This window comes from Schistocerca nitens, chromosome 7 (assembly GCF_023898315.1).
Source record: "Schistocerca nitens isolate TAMUIC-IGC-003100 chromosome 7, iqSchNite1.1, whole genome shotgun sequence".
Lineage (NCBI taxonomy): Eukaryota > Metazoa > Arthropoda > Insecta > Orthoptera > Acrididae > Schistocerca > Schistocerca nitens.
In genome coordinates, this window is record NC_064620.1 from 53,045,047 (window position 1) to 53,065,487 (window position 20,441).

The window sequence follows — 20,441 nt, forward strand, 5'->3', positions numbered from 1 at the left end:
TCGTCCTAAATGAAACTTTCCTTCAACCACATATCTCTGTCTCCACGGCTCCTTACACCCTACACCGCACCGATAACCCGTACCCTCTGGCGCGTGGCGGAGTTGCTATAGGCCACCTCAAGCACCTCCCTGTCCGGCCCCAACCTCTCCTTAACAATCCTGCCGAGCATCTCACCCTCAGCCTCTTCTTCCCCACCCTTACCATCACCTGTGCCACCATTTATGTCCGCCCTCGCACCCCCATCCCGTACGATTTCCTGGCCCACATTGACCGCACCTTCACCACCTACGTGATTGCCGCCGACCTCTATATCCACAGCCGTGACCCTGCTGACCTCCAGCGGTGGCATCAGTTTCTCACCACTCTCCAGGGCGACCTGGTTCCCCTGCCTCAGCACACCCGACCCGAATCCAACACCACTCCTGATGTGGTCCTTGCCTCTCCCAACCACCTTGGGCGCATCACTGCAGATGTCCTTGACCTCATTGGCAGTGACCATTCTCCTGTTCTCCTCACTATCTCTACTGGTCGCCATCCCTGCAGCGCTACTCGCCATGATGTCCCTCCTAAACTTGTCCATGATTACTCCCATGCCAACTGGGATGCCTACTGGGACTCCATTCACACCCAGGTTGACGGCCACGACCTTACCCTCCAATCTCCTGATGACATCTCACGTGCTGCTGCCTTACTGCACCAGACCTTGTCTGACGCTGTCGCCACCCATATCCCCACCAAAGCCATCCACCCTAACTGCCCCGCCCTGCCTCCACAGGCCGTCCTTCTCATTCGAGAGTCCCGCCGCCTCTACCGCTCTTTTCTTCGCACTCGTGACCGCGATACACTTATCCGCCACCGGCTATTACAATATCACATCCGCAACCTGCTTACTGCGAAGAAACGCCGTGCCTGGCGCCAGACATGTACACAACTCAACACCACGCTCCCCATAAACTCTTCCAAGTATTGGTCTGCTTTCCACCGCCTTACTGGGAACCGCTCCACCCCCCAGTACCCTCTCCTCCTTAATGACCATCCCTTTCCCGACAACCTCAGTAAGGCCAAACACTTTGCCTCCCACCTCTCTGATGTTTTTTCCATCCCAGATGATCCCAACTTTGATTATTCTCTCTTCCCTGATGTCATGGACCGTACAAATACCTCTGTTCCTCCCCTTGCTCCTAGCTTCCAGTACTTGGGCCACACACCACCATCTGAACTTAACACTCCCATCACTACCCAGGACATCGCCCTCACACTCCGCACCAAACGCAACACTGCTCCCGGCCACGACTGCGTTACCTACCGCCACCTCAAACACTGCCCTCCCTCGTTCCTTTCACTCCTTGCCACCCTCTACAATGTCATCCTTGCCACTGGCTTCTGTCCCGACCTGTGAAAAACCTCCCATATCCTGATGTTCTCCGAACCCAACAAGCCTCCATCTGATGCCTCTTCCTATCGTCCTATCTGTCTCACATCGGTGTTCAGCAAGCTTTTGGAATCCATCCTTTCCCGGCGCATCCAACACCACCTCCGCCAACACCACCTCCTCCCAAACACCCAATGTGGCTTTCGACCTTCCTTCTCTGCTGATGACCAACTCCTCCAGCTCACTCATCTCCTCTCCCTCCAGCTTAACTCCCGTCGCTCTGCCATTTTTGTCTCCCTTGACTTCGAAAAGGCCTACGACCGTGTCTGGCATCCCGGTCTTCTGTTAAAACTCCAAACCTACGCCCTTCCTATCAACTACATCCGTCTGGTAGCCTCCTTCCTCTCCCACCGCCCCTCCTATGTTACCATCCATAATGCCACTTCCTACACCTTCTACCCCTCTGCAGGTATGCCCCAAGGCTCTGTCCTCTCCCCTCTCCTCTACCTCCTGTACACGGCAGATATGCCCCAACCCCCCCTCCAGTACACCTCTTGCAATATGCTGATGACACCGCATTCCTCGCCCTCGCTCCTACCATCCAACGGTCCCAACGCCTTCTCCAGAATCACCTTGACCAATTTGCAGCATGGTGTAACCAGTGGCTCCTGAAACTCAACCCTTGCAAGACCCAGGCAATCATCGTAGGTCGTACCACTCGCTCCTTCCGGCTTCTGGATTTCTCTCTTACTGCCTGCGCCCGTTCTGTCCGACTCACCCCCACCGTCAGCTACCTTGGCCTCACCATTGACCGTCACCTCACCTGGATCCGCTCCATCAAATCCAAAGCCCACAACTGCCTCCGACTTCTCAAACTCCTCTCTGGCCGGACTTGGGGGTTGCACCCCTCTACCATCCTCCACACCTACAAATCCTTAATCCGTCCCATCCGCTGTTATACCAGTCCTGCCTGGATATCTGCCCCCCCCCCCAAATTCTATAAGTCCCTCCAGATCCTTGAGCGTCATGCACTCCGCCTTGCCTTCCGTATACGCCTCCCGGCCCCCACGCGTATCCTCTATGATCTCATTCCTTTCCCCCATCTGCTCCTATTCCTCGAACATATCCGCATCCTCTACACCTCCTGCCTGCCTCTCCGATCCTCATCCCCTGCCACGTCTTCACCGTTGTGTCGCCCCTACCCTCCATCTCTACACCCTACATCTCCTTTCCCAAGGTGGCTTCCATCAACTCCCCCTCCCAGATGATTCCCTCTCTCCCTCCATTTATCCCTCCTATCAACTCTGATCCTCATTCCCCCTCCTTTCCTCTGTCCTTTCCCCCCTTCTGTCCTGTTTTCTCCCCACTAAACCTCTCCCTACCTCCCTTGTCCCCCGCCCCTGGTCCTTTTTTATTGCCCTCCTCTCCCTGTCGCGTCTGCCCAGCGCCCCCCCCCCACCCCTCTTATGGGTCATCATCCTCCATCAGCTGCATTCCCGGCTCCCCCCCTTTTTTATTTTCCCATCATCTGTCCAGTTTCCCCCCACCTGCTCTCGGCAGTGGTCTGTCACATTTGACAACTTTTTAGTGCAGTGTTCCAGTGACTGTTCAGTGTTGTTCGTCTTTCTCATGTTGTGAACAGAAACCATGCTGTCGCTGGGTGTGACTTTTATGTCTTTTTCGAACAGAAACCAGACTGTCGCCGTGTTTTTTTTTAGTTGTCTGTCAATTGTTTTACCTGTCTGCTTTGTATGTATTTTCTTAGCGTCATCATCCCTCTGTTCTTTGTTTTAAGTTCCACGATTTCTTTTCGCCATGTTACTCTTTAAGTCTCCGACTTTATCGCCTGTTTTTATTATTTATTCTCTTCATCTTTCTAACAAAGTCTGTAGGCTGAAGAGCGGCATACTAAGCTGCTGCCAGCCCGCCCCCTTCGGGGTGAATTGAAATTCAATAAAGGAAAAAAAAGCCCCTTCAGCGCATTTAAGGCCTTAAGATGCCGCACTGAAGCACAGAAACTGGCAGCTACTCGATAATTAAGATAATAAAGACTGTTGTAGGCGTTTCGGATTTTTTACAGCAGCTGCGTATGAATCCTAATGGTTTTTCTGGTTACTAACATTGGGTCATTCAGTGAACTGTAGATAGTTAAACGAGATGCACTTGTGTAACCTTTCATCAACCATGGAGGAGGAGTGTGTGCAGTAGTTTGCTAGTCTCATTTTCTGTAGGATTTCAATGAAGTGAAGGAATTTACAAATAATGCAGAGTTTTTATATTTAAACTGAAGCACTGTCACGGGCAACTTGTTTTGTTCTGTCCAGCTGTTTCTTGCTATTTAGTATTTTTTTTGTGGTATACTCCGCTGTAAAACGTTTTAAGATTTTTATAACTTTGTTTCTTTCTCAATTGCTTAACCTCCTGCAAATTATGTATTCATTCGTCCAAGTTAAGAGGTAATGGAGCATGGTGCAAAATGTAAAAAGACTGAAAAGTTGTGCAAATCTTCCAGCAGTTTTAACTAGATTGCCATGAGTTTTTGTTTATCACAATGAATATGACAGGTATCTGTATAAGCAAACTTTCGTTTCTGACTTTTCATACTACCTAATTGTAGTATACAAGTTGAAGAAATGGCTTTTCTATGTCCACTCGCTTGTTAAGAGAATACCCAGGGTGCGTATATATATTTATTCTATGAATCAACCAGCATCCTCCCCATATCCTTTGCTTTATGCTAGATGATCTCCGCAAACTGTGAATCAGTGAGTACTTGTAGTTAAATTTGCCGATCAGGGAAATAAGGAATCTGTTACCTAGCAGATGGATTTCGCCAAAGAGGTTTGGCAATTGCTTGTTTTTTGAGCCATTACGTTCGCATTTCTCTAAACCACTGGTAATGAGAAACAATACCAGTACCTTAGGAAAATGTGAATTGGTCAACTCCCCTTGGCTAGCGCTTTTTTTGCTCTTTTGAAATTTTGACTCTACCTGAATTTCACCTTTTCTCCAGAGGACTATCCGAGATAGTACGGGTTTGGGAGAGAAAAAAATTCTTAAATCTCACAGCCCAGTACATCTTCAGCGCAAGAATCTCTCAACACAAACCAGCTGCAAGGCGTAAACAGTTTGACACAGTTTGTCGGTCACCAAGAGTATAACACCGACGCTTCTGTGTGTGAGTGCGAATGGCCTCAGAGAAAAAATATAGAACAAGTGTTCACCTAACTGCCCTCATAGTCCTCATAACATTAAGTGAGATGCACGTGATAGGCAGCAACAGGATTGGCGTACATCATGACATAAGGCTTCGCAGAATCAGACACCACGTTTCATCTGATGGGACGATGTAAGAAGTGACAAAAGAGGGACCCAGTACTCTCAAGGTGGGATTCGAATCAATTACCTAGGCGCCACGGTCACACAGTCTTCGTAACGATATGCCACTCAGGAAGCGCCTGTGGATCGGCCTTTGGACAACCAACCTTCCAGACCACGAGTCAGACGACGCAGCTACCACCGGCAGCCAGTCTGCCACTGAAGACAGCAGATTCCACTACGGCCTATGAAGCAACTGGCCATCGCTGGGGCTACAGCTATGACAAAAATAGCGTAATAATTAATCTTGTTTTATTGGCATCTAACGGCGCCCCACTGGTCCTCAGACCGATTATCCTTAAATAAAAAATAAAAAAATCGAAGTTTCCATTCCGGTACTGGGCGGCCCTAAAGCTTGATGTCCATCCTTGACCACATTAAAAACGCTGGTTGCGTAGCCAGCTGTATCCATTCACTACTTTGAAGTGAAATTATGCTTCTGCTTCCGTGGTAAGATGTTATGTTGTAAGTAAGCTGTTTAAGTTTTTATATTGGTAACGCCACTTAGCGCTCTGTATGAAAATCACTGGCTGTGCTGTGTGCAGTCTGTGGCTGGTTAGCATTGTTGTAATATTCGCTATTGTAGTGTTGGGCAGTTGGATGTGAACAGCGCGTAGCGTTGCGCAGTTGGGGGTGAGCCGCCAGCAGTGGTGGATGTGGGGAGAGAGATGGCGGAGTTTTGAGAGCGGATGATCTGCACGTGTGTCCATCAGAGACAGTAAATTTCTAAGACTGGATGTCATGAACTGATATATATATATATATATATATATATATATATATATATATATATATATATATATACTCCTGGAAATTGAAATAAGAACACCGTGAATTCATTGTCCCAGGAAGGGGAAACTTTATTGACACATTCCTGGGGTCAGATACATCACATGATCACACTGACAGAACCACAGGCACATAGACACAGGCAACAGAGCATGCACAATGTCGGCACTAGTACAGTGTATATCCACCTTTCGCAGCAATGCAGGCTGCTATTCTCCCATGGAGACGATCGTAGAGATGCTGGATGTAGTCCTGTGGAACGGCTTGCCATGCCATTTCCACCTGGCGCCTCAGTTGGACCAGCGTTCGTGCTGGACGTGCAGACCGCGTGAGACGACGCTTCATCCAGTCCCAAACATGCTCAATGGGGGACAGATCCGGAGATCTTGCTGGCCAGGGTAGTTGACTTACACCTTCTAGAGCACGTTGGGTGGCACGGGATACATGCGGACGTGCATTGTCCTGTTGGAACAGCAAGTTCCCTTGCCGGTCTAGGAATGGTAGAACGATGGGTTCGATGACGGTTTGGATGTACCGTGCACTATTCAGTGTCCCCTCGACGATCACCAGTGGTGTACGGCCAGTGTAGGAGATCGCTCCCCACACCATGATGCCGGGTGTTGGCCCTGTGTGCCTCGGTCGTATGCAGTCCTGATTGTGGCGCTCACCTGCACGGCGCCAAACACGCATACGACCATCATTGGCACCAAGGCAGAAGCGACTCTCATCGCTGAAGACGACACGTCTCCATTCGTCCCTCCATTCACGCCTGTCGCGACACCACTGGAGGCGGGCTGCACGATGTTGGGGCGTGAGCGGAAGACGGCCTAACGGTGTGCGGGACCGTAGCCCAGCTTCATGGAGACGGTTGCGAATGGTCCTCGCCGATACCCCAGGAGCAACAGTGTCCCTAATTTGCTGGGAAGTGGCTGTGCGGTCCCCTACGGCAGTGCGTATGATCCTACGGTCTTGGCGTGCATCCGTGCGTCGCTGCGGTCCGGTCCCAGGACGACGGGCACGTGCACCTTCCGCCGACCACTGGCGACAACATCGATGTACTGTGGAGACCTCACGCCCCACGTGTTGAGCAATTCGGCGGTACGTCCACCCGGCCTCCCGCATGCCCACTATACGCCCTCGCTCAAAGTCCGTCAACTGCACATACGGTTCACGTCCACGCTGTCGCGGCATGCTACCAGTGTTAAAGACTGCGATGGAGCTCCGTATGCCACGGAAAACTGGCTGACACTGACGGCGGCGGTGCACAAATGCTGCGCAGCTAGCGCCATTCGACGGCCAACACCGCGGTTCCTGGTGTGTCCGCTGTGCCGTGCGTGTGATCATTGCTTGTACAGCCCTCTCGCAGTGTCCGGAGCAAGTATGGTGGGTCTGACACACCGGTGTCAATGTGTTGTTTTTTCCATTTCCAGGAGTATATATATATATATATATATATATATATATATATATATATATAAAATGACTTTTGAACACTATTAAGGTAAATATATTGTTTGTTCTTTATCAAAATCTTTCATTTGCTATGCCTATCGGTAGATATTGACTTCAGTAGTTAGAATCTTTTGTTTAGCTGGCAGTATTGGCGCTCGCTGTATGGCAGTAGTTTGAGTAACGAAGATTTTTGTGAGGTAAGTGATTCATCAAAGGTATAAGTTATTGTTAGTCACGGCCATTCTTTTGTAGGTATTATTAAAAGTCAGATTGCGTTGCGCTAAAAGTATTGTGTGTCAGTTTAGTGTTGATCAGAGTAAGTAAAGAGAGTAATGTCTGAGTATGTTCAGTTTTTCTCAGCTGTTTCAAAAGCAAATAATGTAAGAGGTTTATCAGCACAGTCAATCATAAATTATTTCTAAGGGGGCGTTTCAATGTTTCTTGGAACATACTTCTGTATTATTTTCTTTTGGTTAGTACAGACTGTTTCTTGTTCGTTATGAGAGAATAATTTTATTCTATTTGCAGCGATTAAGGAGAGCTCTTTATTTTGTCTTGGTTGATTTTTTACGTAATTATCTCGTTTAGTGCTTAAATTGGTGTTTTCGATTCGTTAATGCTGAGGGTGACCATGTGCCACCACCATTCGACTCAGTTTGGGTAATAAAGTTTTGTGGTTCGTTTAAGAATAATTCATCCTTTAAAGTCATAGAAGCTACAACTTGATTTAGATTATTTCTAAAGTTTTAATAACTGTCAGTAGAAAGCCTCTGAAGGCCTCTGTGATTCTTATAGCTCGCCGATGTACTTTCAATAGTGACCAAATAAAGATTACCCCGTTTCACAGTGTTACGCACGGTTTTGTTATGTGATTAATGCAGAATTTCCTTCTTTTCAAGATCTTCGTATCCCCATCCTAAAGTTCCTTACTCTGATTTCCTTTCTTGATATTAATAAGTCAGACATGGTCGTCATTAACTGTAATTTCATTTCGCTGTTGCAGTACTAGTTCATGTATTTATTGTTTGGCATTACGCACCACAATAATTTGTATCAGTCAATATTTTTTTACGATTATTCCACCCCACTGCACATTACCACTTCTTTAATACTTTTTTCCTCTCAGAAGATAATGATGAAGATGTTTCGGTTCAATACGAGGGTTAAAGGAGTTTGTAACAGGCGCACCACATCTACAAGTAGTCAGAGAAAATTATTAAAAGCGTTCCCTAGCGTGATTTAATATCACTTTTTCTTTTCTTTTCATTCATTGTTCTCATCAGCTAGCTCTGAATAAACAGTAGACATAAACAAGACATACTTAATTATTTCTCCTTGTCTTCGTAGGTTCAGGGCAAGTAACAATAAGTTACTACCTGCCTACTCAACACAGACTTCAGTCACAGACCTTCAAGTACATTTTATCAGTCAAAAAAGAAGCGGACATTCTGTTTGAGAATGTAGAAATTAAAGACAGAGGAGCAGACACCTCTAAAACAGCTAGATACTGTATGAAAAAACACCAGGATATTTGAGTGTATGAGGTAACGGGTGAGTTTTGGCGCCCTAAAAATATTTTAAGTTCGGAGTTGGCTAGCCGCACGAGCCAGTGGGGCTGGTCAGCAACAGTGTGGTAGCGTACATTAGCTGGAGCAATAGGGGTAGCCCCAGCGTATGGTCCAGGCCGACCATGTGGTTGGGAATTCCATATCGACACTGTGTCGAAGACTGTGCTTTGTGTCGATGAAGGAGATTTGCATGCCGGGAGTGCCAAAGATGGCGGACCTTGTGAAACCATAATGGCAGACATTTTACAGTTCATGTAGAAATTAATAATAGCCAAAGGAATCATGATACCTGAAAAAGAAAGATGTACATTGCCATTATTTGCACGACGATTCTGATGGTGTAATCAGATTTTAAATATCTTTATTACTTTAAAGTTTTGTATCCGAGTGTAAATTATACAAGTAACACCCAACAACGAATTTCCATAATCTAAACATTTATCCGATTTTGTCGATCGACGTGTCTTTAGAAAGCTATTAGTGTAAACCTAAACTGGTATGAATTACAGGCAAGTATCTTGCATAGTACATGACTTATTTGTGGTCAAAGTGGACGATTACTATTGATCGCGTCAGGCCATATGTACTTCACAGTTACACGAAAAAACGGTAGCAGCATGCTTATAAATACATTTATTCGTCTACATCTTTGTTTATATCCGAATATACTATTCATGAAGAAATTGGTCAAATATTTACTGTGTGTTAGAAAGTACAGAGACGTTAGGCTACTGGCCTACTTTTGTTTCTGTTCCTTTGATATGTGTTTATTTGATTTGTTTATGTATTTAATAATGTGTGTTAGAGCGTGTTTATGGTCCAGCCGTAGGAATATTTATTTAATTTCAAGTTATTTAAATGTAAATCCAGTATTTCGTATGAGTTTCAATATGTTTGTGAGTGTGCGTTGGCATGGAGACATGGTGGGAGCGCCCTAGCCAATCACAGAGCTCGTTACTACGGTAGGCGACCACCGAAGTCAACGGAGAGACTGGATGGAAGTGGGGGAGGAGCATTGGATCGTACCGGACACAGGAGTGCTGGACGGAAAGGCGCCATGGCTGGTCACAGGAAAGACTTGAAGAGTGTTGAGCAGTTTGCTTGTGGTCGCAGGAAATAGAAATATTTCGTAGTGCCAGCTTGTGCACTTGTGAAATTTCCGTGGCTTCTGCAGTGAAGACGTAGTATGCGTTTAGAAGTGAATATCTCGCGAGCTGTGTTGTTGTTCATAACTAATTACGTGAAGTCGGAATTTATTGTCTCCCTCTTATTCAACTTATAATTTGTTTAATTGCTCGACCACCGATTCCAATAAGTGTTTTACAGTAATAAACGGCATTATTGATGGTACTTCTGCTACCGTACTCTTCATTTAAAGTCGTTAAAATAGCACCTGCATACTTTATTTAACTGCAATCTTTCATTTATAAATTGCTACGTTACATTCAAAATTCGCAATTGCAGAGTGATAGGAACCTTCAACCATTCGATACTCATACTGTAGACTCGGCAGTATCTGGCATATGATGGGCCAAATACGTATCCCAGCCCCTTGACAACGAAACCAGCCAAAACTTTTAATATTTCAACTCTGAGTCTGAGGGTACATAGTTGAGGGCCACCATTAATAATTTTTTGAAAGCCCGCAAGTGATATTCCACAGTTACAGCTTTCGACTAGGGGGAAAACTGTTGTTGCAGCTAATGTGTGCTCCTAATTTAATGCACCTTGATTTTCATGTCTCTGGGAGCACATCAGTTGCGTGGTGTGCATTACTCCAATTTTTGCTGCAGATAATTTGATTCAAAGGTACTAGCTATACGTAGTAGGCGAACCACTCCAGCTGAAGCATCGAGAATGTAATGCTCATGGCAGACTGTTGAAGCAGTTGTGAAGTTATTGAGATTTCCATGAAATACCTAATACTGTGTGACGTGCTGAATGAAATACTATTTTCGTTTTTTAAATCGACGTTATGTATCCTCAACAACTAATGTGAAGAGTGCCTAAACGACGACTTTACATTTAATAAATTTTAATATGAAAAAATGCGTGTATGTGTGTGTTCTAACATCTCAAGTGTTTGTTGTGTTGTTTAGCGCAATACTGAAGATTCATATAATCATGAAGGCTCTTGTAGTTCAAGATTTCTTACTCTTCAGTGGTTCATGTGCCATATGATGATCACAGAGTTCTTCAAAGTCATTTAATGTAAAATTGAAGGAATTAAAGTCGTTTCTCTGCTTGATAGTATTTATTTTAATCCATTACAAGGACTTACATAGTGCATTCTGTTCGGTAGGTCGTGCAGCTTTCATGTTTATCTTGCTGTGGAGGATGGCACGCTAGAAGATGAAAGTCTGAAAAATGAAAACGAAAAGGGCTTGAGACGTTCCTGTGATCCGCAGAACAGTAACTATCCGTAGAATACGTCAACAGGGTACAATGAAGCAAATCATTATGCAATATGTTAGGTGTACTACATTTAGTTCAATCTGGTGCTACACACTAAAGAAAATTTGGATCTTTCGAATAATCAACTGCGTCCGTTGAAAACGGAGAATTTCTACGAAGGTGTCCCACTCTTTATTTTTAGGCGATCGTTCATATGGTCCTGAAAAAAAGATCTTAACTTGCCGTCGGTGCGGCCGAGATGTGGGTACTGAGTTCGAAGCATTGGTCTTACATTCGGCAACAGCCGTATTAAAACCCACACATGACAATTTCCTATGTTGTCCGGGTACAACAGCGCTGCCATTCGTTTGCGTTTGTAAAGGGGCAATTTAGAATTCTATCCTTGCCCCAAGCTAGAAGAATTATGTAACAGTTTTTCGTTTTCATCTTATGCTTGTGTCTTCTTTGAACAATGGATTTTTTTTTCTATTTCCGTATGTTAATTTAGACTTTGCCACTGAATTTTTGAACCCTCTATAATTTGGGACCGCTCAATCGAATTATGCAGAAAATTCCACTTTGGAAAACGCCATATCTGTAACCACTAACAGATCCATAGTTCCCGTTGATTTATGGCGTTCTGTGAAGAATGTAATGAGCACTAATTATTTGTTCATCTACACATTACAGAAACTACATTGTAAATATGTGGTAAAATACAAGAAAAGATACCGTACCCCATCAGGGCTTGCGATATTTCCCTCTATCGAGAGATTTTAAGTATTCTTATACTCCCAATTCAGGTATCTGTGCACGTATTTCGGTGTCCGTGAGGCAGTTGTACTTAAGAAGTGATCTGTATTGTAACCAATTCCCCATCTGACAGGCTTGTCAATAATATTTAATGCAATACAGGGTAAAAATGTAGGTAGAAAATGAAGTAAAATTTCTCATCATGGATACTACGGCATTGTGGAAAAAAGTATCATCGATGGTGTGGACGCATCATTTTAATTTGTAAGGGATTGCATCAAGACGCATGGGGTACATTTGCAGACTCACCTTATGGAGGTGTGACAGCGCACATCTGAAGAGCGCTGTAGCCTTCAGTCCTGTCTCCTGGAGAGTGGGTGCGAGTTTAGGATTAGCAGCAACCTGCATTGTGAAAACGGAAAGCAACATATAAAAGAGAGTTTAGATTGCTGACAATGTATTAGTGAAGGTACATGGTGGGCGCTGCGACTACTACTTACCCTCTTCAGCAATCGCGTGAGGCCGTCAACCAAGGCGTGAAGGTTTTGCTCCAGCACTTTGTCTAACTGTAAAATACAACAAGTGACCATTAATAAGATGTTTCTAGATACAGGAGTACCTTTATCATCAGGAAACACATAAATGTAATTTGCTGAAAAATAGTTTTGCGTTACCCGCGTACCAGCGGAGGAGTGTAGGCTTAGGTTCATCATCATAGCCGTTTACTCGTTGACGAGTATGACATGTCCTTTGGTAGCGTTATCTGTGGATTCTTTGACGGACAAATTGTCCTGTTCTGGAGCCACAGATTCTCCCGCAGTAATTCCATACCGAGTTGGTGTTGACTGAATAGTGTAACAGGTTTGTTTGTCTCAAGAGCTCCTGTTCTCTTCTGTGGTCTCCCTTCCTATCCTCCTGCAATTGTCTCTGCTCTTCAAAAGTAAGTGTTCCTTGGTGAAAGATTTGTAGCCATTTGAATCTATCTAGGGCTGCAGTTTCTCAGTGCTTTGTGTTTACTACTTAAATTCAAGGGAAGAGATGATGGAGTAAGTTTAATGAAACTAAAAATTTACTTCACTGTGACTTAAAACAACATGAGAACCGTAGGTAGTGCAGACTTTTAAAAAGTGCACCTATCTGCTGACTGGTAAAATTAAATTTTTTGCTGGATGGAATTTCACTACATCTACATCTACATGTACATGGTTACTCTGCAGTTCACACTTAAGTCCCTGGCAGAGGGTTCATTGAACCATTTTCATACTACTTCTCTACCATTCCACTCTCGAATGACGCGTGGGAAAAGGCACACCTAAATCTTTCCGTTCAAGCTCTGATTTCTCTTATTTTATTATGATGATCATTGCTCCCTACGTAGGTGGGTGTCAACAAAATATTTTTGGATTCCGAAGGGAAAGTTCGTGATTGAAATTTCGTAAATAGATGTCGCCGCAAAGAAAACCGCTTTTGTTTCAGTGACTGCCACCCCAAGTGCACTGTAACGCACTCCGGTCATACTTGGCATGGTGTTCACCTCGTGGTAGAGGTATTACTCTTCAAGTCTCAGCCAATCTTTGGCGGCGATGCTGCTGAGGTTATCCTACGCATGAGCAGGGAGCCTCCTCATTCTGTCGTGAGAGGATGGTGTTCACGGTGTAGGGGTGGTGCGCTTGTAGATTAGCTTCCTCAAAGACGAACCCAGAGATGAGGTGCGCTTGTAGATTAGCGTCTTCAAAGATTAACCTAAAGATGAAGCCCACTAGTGATGGTGTGCTTGATAATGGAACTGAAGATCCTGCCCCGACACTTCACAACACCCATACTACCTTCGACGCCGATGAAGGCCACGAAATCCGTACACTGTACTGGCCCTGGAGATTACTGACGCAGCTTCCTGTTGAGCCCCTGGAAGTACGTCTGCGAGATGTCCACCCGCCTTGGTATACCTACAAACGTAACCTGTTGCGGGTAGCAGCTGGATTGTTGACAACTCGATGAAGCAGATCAGCACTATTTTGTGCCTCATCGATAGCGGCTGAAAATTTGAATGATGTCGGTGTGATGTACGCGCTTATGGCACTCAATTCCTTCTACTGGGCAAATTTTTTGGCGTAAAGTGACTATGTGCGCGACCTAAGCTTCAGATGATCCATAGAATCATGTTGGCAGATGAAACGTGTACACAGGCTTCACTGTTCAGCTCGCTGCTGGGAACCCAGTGCGCTTGCTAAACTGCTCTGTGATTGCGGTTTTATTTTTGTCTTCATTACCAGGAATGTAAGTAATGGGATATGTGGAAAATGACATTTCATCTGCTCGTGTGTAAGTTGGACAAAGGGCTGTAATCAGTTTCTTAAATCAACGTATTCGTTCTATCTTTACAAGTAGTTCTTCCCATCTGCTTCTTGCTTTTTTCACACTACTGCGACTCTTTCTGTAGTTACATTGGAGTAACAAGTCCACTGCGGTTCTAACTCTGCCCCCGCATTCTGCCTTCCATATAATGTTTTCACATACTATCACCGGCCACATGTACTTGCTGGCATTGCCTTGATTATCGTGGCAGTATAAAACTGTTGAAGTCAATGGTCACGTCCCCTAGGAAACCTTTTTTGGTGAACAATCTGCTAGAACATGGTTGTTCAGAGCACTGTATTCCCTACATTAGAGAAGTAGATCGTCCGCGTGTATGACATTTGTCCCACGTACAGCTGTTATCTCGCATATGGAAGTCGAGCATAAGTCATTACGGCGATTACCGCCGTACATAGACAATAATTCGTCCTTGGCTTTGCATCTAGACTGTATTGGTAACAGCTAAAATTAGTAGCAGTACATACAAAGAGAGAATGTTTTCTCTAAAACATTTCTACTAGTTCATATGTAGACCTCGAGGAGGATTTCCTGAATTTTGTACTTTTTATACACAGTATCATAATAAGGAAGTTAGTCGAAGACTGCTGAAAAATCAGAAGAAGCCATAGAAGGACGTTGAGAATTGCTTGTACCGATAAGGAAAGAGGAGGCACTCCGTAGAATAGGCGAAGAACTAAATACATGGCAAAAAATTACTAAGAAAGGGGAAAAGATCATTAAATATGTTAAGATGTCAGTAAACAATGTATATGGTACTGAAGGAAGTCATTAGTAGCAAAAAAAGTGTAGGATGACAGATGTTGGAGTATATCCAACAAACTGTTGAGGTCATAGAGTGAAGAGCGTAGAACAAGAGAAGAAGTCATGGATGGTCGCATCGAACCAGTTGTAAGACAGACGAGAGAGTAAAGAGAAGTTAATAGGCCGTGGACTGTATAGTGGGATGTAGAATATCTACATAGGTGTAGAAGGGACACATGAGTCAGGCTTACAGGTTCCTGTTTCCGTCAAGTTTGATTCCATACGAAATGATGCTTGCAAATGCCGAAGCTATATTGTAATATGTGTTGTTACAACTATGCTGAGTCTACATGACTACGTATAACGCACTGACGATAGCTGCACTGTTGGCTGAAACCTAGATCTCCTATAAAATACAGGTGATATTACGACCGATGCTGACCTCATTTCTGTCCTCGTTTCAGTCTATATTCAGCTCATAAGGATGTCCGACTTAACTAGAGCCTGCTTTACGACTTTGATTAGTCGAAATCCGAAATATAGGCTAATGCTATTCGTTTCTATGGTGCACTAGATTCGAGGTGCCTTCCCCACTCCCGTGTATGGACATCTCTCATCCGTCACCACATAGCGATGGCATATCACAACAGAGAGTGTCTGCAAGACATCCCTATTCGTACTATTATGTAGTATGAAGTGCGATGAGGAGCAGCGGATGTAGTCAGATCTAAAGCGGCACGAGTCAGCAGAAGGTGAAGGGAAAGGGTACTCTTACTCAGGCTGTAAGACTGCGCAGCACGGCGAAAGTACGGAAGATTTCAAAGGTAGGCTGGCAAAAGCGACGAAAGCTTTCTTCAGTTAAATTTCTCTATTTTTATCGTCTTCTTAAAATAAGTCAAGAAGTTTCTGAAGGTGTTCGTCTGGAGCACATCATTGTATGGAGGTCACGTTTGGGAAGGAAGAAAACTATTAGCATCTGAAAGGTGGTGCTATCGAAGATTGTTAAAAACAACGTGAACATATGATGACCGAAACGAAGAATTACTAAAGAACAGATGAGGAAAAATGTCTATGGAAGATCCATATCTGAAGAAGGTAGAAGTGATTTCGATATCTGCCACGGCATCTTGGATTTGTTGAGGTGATGTTTGGGTAAAATACTTGTGGCATACAAAGACTGGTACCTAACAAAGTACAAAAGATGTGTGGTATCGTAGTTATTTAGAGATGAAGAGTTTAGGTAAAAAGATAGAAAAGATAATGAGGTGCTGATACCAAGTAAATAACAGAAGTGGCTCTCCTGAAGGGAGATACATCCCTAATTACTTAATATCAAGTAGACGATGTATAGAGTTATTATTATTATGTATAGAGTCACTTTCCACCATTTCCTAGAGACTGTATGACAGCCACTGTACTCACAATGAGGACGAAGAGGTAGACGAGGTGCAGCGTGAAGCAGAGCGCCGTGTCTAGGTCGACGTTGTACACCTTGATCATGTTGAACGTGTTGAGCAGCAACGAGTCCGTCAACACGCCGTAGTCGCCGCAGTGCTTGCACACCAGGAACTCGGTGTGTTTGATCTCGCTCACCCATCCTTCCTTATGGCCGTCCTTCCAGTCGTGCTTGTCATCCCAGCCGTGCTTGTCATTCTTCCAGCCATGCTTGTCGTCTTTCCAGTCGCTGTCGCCGTAGTCCGCAAGAGCGGGCGCCAACAGGCACGCAAACGCGGCGACGGCCAAGATGCTGGCGAGCTTCCCCCGTGACATAGCGGATGCCTGCGGAAAAACACAAGAGTTTCAGCTTGAAAGGGCGGCGACGTGTTGGCCGGAGGAAACAGTGACCTTGTTTTATAATTTCATGTGGGAGCCACAGTTTGGGTCACAGTCCTTTTTTTTCAGTTTCACAGATTTATCGTATTTTGGCCATCTTCAGGTCTAAAATATGGAGAGGATTGTACCATTGCCAACAATGGTTCCCTGTTATCATAAAGCAGTTATTACACTATTGAAAAAGACATATTTTATCTTCAGTCAGCTTTGTGCATAAAAGTACAGCAATTTACCACCAAGCAAGTAAAGTCAGAAATAACGTTAGTAGAAACGTTAAGTCACTAGGGCAGTACAATAGTTTTGCAACGACATATACATAGAATCTTCAAGAATAATTAATATAGTGGTAAAATGAAACTTCCTGGCAGATTAAAACTATGTGCCGGACCGAGACTCGAACTCGGTGCTCTACCATTTTCTTCTTTTGTCTTGTTTTTTAATCTCATTTTGTTCGCTTTTGTTCGTTGCTTCTGCTCGGGTCGTACGTTGTAAGACATCCGTTGAAGTTCGCTGTTGATCGATTATCTCACTTTTTTTATTACAGGGGGCTGCTAACCCTCTGACCGAACACGCTGAGCTACCGTGCCGGCGACCATCTGAGCTACCCAAGCACGACTCACGCTCCGTCCTCACAGCTATACTTCTGCCAGCACCTCGTCTCCTACCTTCCAGACTTTACAGAAGCTCTCCTGCGAACCTTGCAGAACTAGCACTCCTGAAAGGAAGGATTTTGCGCAGACATGACTTAGCCACAGCCTGGGGTGTGTTTCCAGAATGAGAATTTTCACTCTGCAGCGGAGGGTGCGCTGATATGAAACTTCCTGGCAGATTAAAACTGTGTGCCGGACCGAGACTCGACCTCGGGACCTTGGTCTTTCGCGGGCAAGTGCTCTACCATCTGAGCTACCCAAGCAAGACTCACGCCCCGTCCTCACAGCTTTACTTCTGCCCGTACCTCGTCTCCTACCATCCAATGTTTCGCAGGAGAGCTTCTGTAAAGTTTGGAGGGTAGGAGACGAGATACTGGCAGAAGTAAAGCTATGAGGACGGGGCGGGAGTCATGCTTGGGTAGCTCAGATGGTAGAGCACTTGCCCGCGAAAGGCAAAGGTCACGAGTTCGAGTCTCGGTCCGGCACACAGTTTTAATCTGCCAGGAAGTTTCATATCAGCGCACACTGCGCTGCAGAATGAAAATTCTCATTCTGAATATAGTGCTAGTTTTCCACTGGACAGACGAACTGATCGAGTAAGAAACAGAAAAGTTCTGTAATGATTCGACGAAAAAAGACTGAAAAATACTTACGGTAGAAGGGTTGGACACATATTGCCTGGGATGCTATAGAAAACTGTAGCCACAGGGGAAGAATGTTGTCAGAAACTCGCACGAATATCTTGCATGTGCACATGCAATTTGGAGTATTAATCACAGCGCCATAGCACATTTATTTTACCATCACAAATTTGTTGTATTGCGGCAACGTTTCGACGAGATTCCTATTCGTCATCTTCAGACGAAGTGACACCTAAAACTAACAAGTAGGAAACTAGTCGAAACGTTGCCGCAATACTATGCATTGACTCGGATGATAATCCGAGAAATCCTCAACATCGAGAGTCGCCGAGAAAAACCCGCATTCTCATTTCATTGTAATTTCAAAGTGTAAACATTCACAACTACAAAGGAGAACTGGGATCTTAATTTTCCACTAATAAATCTAATTTTGTGCAAATTGGATTGAAATACATTATTATAAAACTGGCCAACAATCTGTCGACAGGAATGAAACGTCTGTTCTGAGAAGTAGGCCTATACTCAAAAGTTGATTAAAATTTTTCCTTTCTAACTAGCCCCTCTGCACCGTACAGGAGTTCGAACTAGCAGTCACTGATGAACTGGTATAAGGCAAGGTGTTTTTTTAATTGTTTATGCAATGTCTTGTTCAGCTGAAATATTGTAAATCACAACGAATAGCACGTAATTCATTCAAGGAAGATCGAACTGCGTGACTAGCAGGAGTGAAGCTAAAATGAAATAGATAAGTGACAGTTGGTAGCATCAGATAACTTCTACAATCGTTCACCGAAACAACGCCACTTCACAGTAGTAAACCAAATTTCACTGGCTAATTTATACAGCACTTCTGAACAAGAATAAAAAGGTCGCTTTCAGTATTTTGTTGTAATTTTTCAAACCGGCCTCTGTTAAGGCCCGGCGATTACCAGTTTAGTGAAAAACACGTTTGTTTTAAAATTGCGAGACACGATACAAACAGTGGCCGCGGAAGGAAACCTACTATAACAATGGCGAAAGACAGTATCGAGAAGAGCAAGTGAAAGACAGATAAGCACAGCGAAACTTAGAGGAAATAACGTAGAGCTAAGCTGTACCATTTTCGTGTAGCCTAATTAAGTGTAATTATGAAACTCACATGTCGAAACATCTCACAGGAATAATAATTCCAACAAAAGGCGACTTTTATCGTTTACCATAAAACGTTAATTATAATAAGAAGACATACGACGCAGCTGGTAGATAAAACTTGATGATCATGTTAGACGAGTTTGGATGGATGTTAAAATGAAGTGTTTAATCAAAGAAACTACAACTGCTTGTATATCACAAGGGAAATCATTGGTAGCTGGAACACGTAGGTGTTTGTATAGAGACATCATCACTCATGTTTGATATTACCCTTAAATATTTTATCAGGGAATGGACAAAGAAGGTAACAGAGACTACAGAATAGATATGGTAAGAGCACGAAAATTGAAAATAAGTGACTACGTGGCATTAGCGTGTGGTGTGTCAAAACTAATAAATGATATAGAAACAGCAAAGATAAGACTGAGATACTTCAAGAGTTCCTTCAAAATATGGGAATCAAAATACCTTATTACAAGACAGAATTAATGATACAGATCAAAGAAATCAGACACAAATATTCCTGACCAAGTGGTGATTGATTAAGTCACTGCTCCAGCAGACTACACCGTATTGCGTTACTGGTAACAACGAAGGAGGTCAGGTATTCAGCTGAAACTGTATCAGAAAGATCCATCTCAGTTAAAGTAAAATTCTGGCACTAAAAGTCAGTCATAAAATTAGATTGTGTGCAGTATATTGAATGTTTCCCATTTATCGGAAGGTATCGGCTAGAGAATTTAGAACTAAGGGCGGGAAAAATTCAGAAACTTTGGGTCTAAAAGTGACGGATAAAAATGCAAATAAGGACAAAATAAGAGATGAAATTAGTAAACTGAAAAAGTTGTTTATATTCTTTAATAAGAGGAGACATAGCCCCCATGTCAAAAAAATGTTACCATAGAGAACGGTTAAGGGAACCGTGGAGTACGCGTAAAGCTGCAAGAACCAAATTAACTGGCTGAAGAAGCTGAAGGAGGATTTGCAGAACAGAATGTAGGAATATCGTCTATGACTGAAGAGATTCTAAGATCGAACGCATTAGAGTAAGATGAGAGCCTCTAAGCCTCAGAAGCTTTCTGGGAAACAAGATGCAAAAGAAATCCAAATTGAATTTTCCCTTTGAAGTGGTGTGTGCGCGGATTTGAAACATCTTGCCACACTAAAACGTTGTGAAATCCAAATTGAATTTTCACTTAGAAATGGAGTGTGCGCTGACGTGAAACACCACACTAGAACTGTGTGCCGCAACGAGATATGAACCGGGGCTTTCGCTTATCGTTTGGAGGTGCTCTAACGACTGAGCTATCCAAACATGACTCACGACTTCGACTCTCACAGTCTGACGTCCGCTAGTGTGAT